Raw genomic sequence first — 3,034 nt, forward strand, 5'->3', positions numbered from 1 at the left:
GAAAGAGAGACATCTGAAGCACTGCTTCACTACTCATGAAGCTTCTCCTCTGCTGCAGGTCTGGATCAGATACTTTAACCTAGGTCCTTGGCAATGATGATGTGTGCCCTCACTGGGGCCACCACTGCCCAGCCCTTATGCAACCTCTTTTTTGTCACTAGGGTTATCTTTGGGACTCAGTACCTGAATGACAACTCCACCTCTCTCTCTCTCTCTCTCTCTCTCTCTCTCACACACACACACACACACACACATTTGGAGAGAAAAAAATATCTACAGCACAGCTTCAGTGATCGTGAAACTTCACCTCTGAAGGTAGGAATTAGGGGCTTGAACCTGAATCTTCACACATGGTAACATGTATCACACCTTTTTCACTTTTCAAACCCCACTTAAACACAAGATAAGAGGGGGAGTTGGGTGGGGGTGGGAATGGGCATGGGCATGGGGGTGGGTTCTATGAAAGACTGAGGAAAGAATTCTGTCATAGAGGAATTTTTCTAAAGCCTGATCATCACAGCCCACAGTGGCCAAGGCCAAAGGCCTGCAATAATGTACTGGATTTGTTTGGGAAAGACCTGTTTGTCCCCTTGAAGAAAACACACTGACACTTTAATTATGTGTGAGGCAATGCAGCCAAGCTGGAGACCCACAGAGACAGTGAATGCAGATGTGGTCACACAATCTAGGAGATTCTATCAGAGTCCGCTTGAGGCTTTTAAAACCATCCGCTTAGGAAAACAAATAAATGTGATTTTTATACAACAGGAAACAAATGTATGGAATCCATAATCCTCAAAAGGTGGTGTAAGCTGAAAGTATGTATAAATACCATTTAAAGAGTTAGACACATTCATAAATTTATGCATAACTGGTTACTAAGGGCAACAAGGATGCTTTCATAGGGAGCTGGAAACAGGAGACTTTTGAGATTCACTAATCTCTAACCCAACAGCCTCCTCCCCCAACCTCTGCAGTGCTGGAGTTGTCAGCAGGGGGACTCCTGGAGTAAGGAGCAAACGTGATGGGAAAGATGTGATTCCTAGTGGTCTCCCATGTAACCTCACTCCCACTCCTAGTTTCTCTTCAGGGTTAAGATTTTAAGGTGGGAGAGAAGCATCAAGTAAACTTAGTTTCTCGTTGACTAGAGGGGCCACACAGGCCTAGTGTGTCTGTATACGGGGACAGGGTTTGGGGGTTAAGCAGAGGGTGACTGCATACATGGTGGTAAGGAAAAGAGCCCATGGGGGGCAAGGGAGACTGAATCCTTACACCTGGTAAAGTGCACGCTGCAGTGCTTTTCCCTCTCCCTGTCTCTCTCCTTCTATGTGAAAAAGTTAGCCTAGAGTGACAAATCCCTGGACATGACCAAACTAAACCAAAACAACAACAAAGCCAGCTACTCTGAATTCCCCCATTTCCAGGTGAGGAAAAGGAGACTTAGATAAGAATAGAAGGGTTACCTAGGGGAGTCGGGTGGTAGCACAGTGAGTTAAGTGCAGGCGGCACAAAGCACAAGGACCAGCGGAAGTGTCGGGATTACTAAGTGGCACGCCTATTTCATATCAGAGTGGGTCTCTACTTCACTTGTATCACATTACCTTGTGAAGGTTGGGCTATAAAAGCAGTTAGGTTTTCACAACACATGCATAGAGACCCCCCTCCCAAGGACCATAAGTGTCTAACACACAAACAAGAATGATATAGTCCGGCTCCTCCTCCTTTTTAAATTGCCACCAGGGCTATCACTGGGGCTCAGTGCCTACCAAATTCACTGCTTCTGGTGGACAATACTTTTCCTTTCTTTTCCTTTCCTTTCCTTTCCTTTCCTTTCCTTTCCTTTCCTTTCCTTTCCTTTCCTTTCCTTTTTCCTTTCCTTTTTCCTTCCCTTTCCTTCCTTTCCTTTCTCTTCCCTTCCCTCCCCTCCCCTTCCTTTTCTTTTCCTTATTTATTTATTCCCTTTTGTTGCCCTTGTTGTTTTATTGTTGTAGTTGTTATTCTTATTGATGCCATTGTTATTGGATAGGACAGAGAGAAATGGAGAGAGGAGAAGACAGAGAGGGTGAGAGAAAGATAGACACCTGCAGACTTGCTTCACCACCTGTGAAGCTACTCCCCTGCAGGTGGTGAGCCGAAGGCTCGAACCCGGATCCTTCAGCCGGTCCTTATGCTGTGTGCCACGTGCATGTAATCTGCTGTGCTATCGTCTGACTCCCTCTTTTCCTTTTTTTAAAAAAATTTTTTATTTATAAAAAGGAAACACTGACAAAAATACATAGGATAAGAGGGGTACAACTCCACACAATTCCCACCACCAGAACTCTGTATCCCATTCCCTCCCCTGATAGCTTTCCTATTCTTTATCCAGCTGGGAGTACGGAACCAGGGTCATTATGGGGTGCAGAAGGTGGAAGGTCTGGCTTCTGTAATTGCTTCCCCGCTAAACATGGGCATTGACAGGTCGATCCATACTCCCAACCTGTCTCTCTCTTTCTCTAGGGGCAGGGGCTCTGGGGAAATGGGGCTCCAGGACACTATCTTCATAGCAGCACAATTTGTAATAGCTAAAACCTGGAAGCAACCCAGGTGCCCAACAACAGATGAATGGCTGATAAAGCTGTGGTATATATACACAATGGAATACTACACAGCTATTAAGAACAATGAACCCACGTTCCTTTTTTCTATTTTTTTTTTTTTTTGGATAGGATAGAGAGAAATGGAGAGAGGAGAGGAAGACAGAGAGGGGGAGAGAAAGACACCTGCAGACCTGCTTCACCGCTTGTGAAGCGACTCCCCTGCAGGTGGGGAGCCGGGGGCTTGAACTGGGATCCTTACGCTGGTCCTTGGGCTTGGAGCCACCTGTGCTTAACCTGCTGCACTAACACCTGACTCCCCACTTTTTATTTTTTAACTGACAAGACAGAGAGAACTTGAGAGAGGATGAGGTGATAGAGAGGGAGCGTGAAAGAAGGCCACTTGAAGCAGAGCTTCACAGCTTGTGAAGATTCCCCACCCCTTGTAGATGGGAACC

Source organism: Erinaceus europaeus, chromosome X (genome assembly GCF_950295315.1).
Source record: "Erinaceus europaeus chromosome X, mEriEur2.1, whole genome shotgun sequence".
NCBI lineage: Eukaryota > Metazoa > Chordata > Mammalia > Eulipotyphla > Erinaceidae > Erinaceus > Erinaceus europaeus.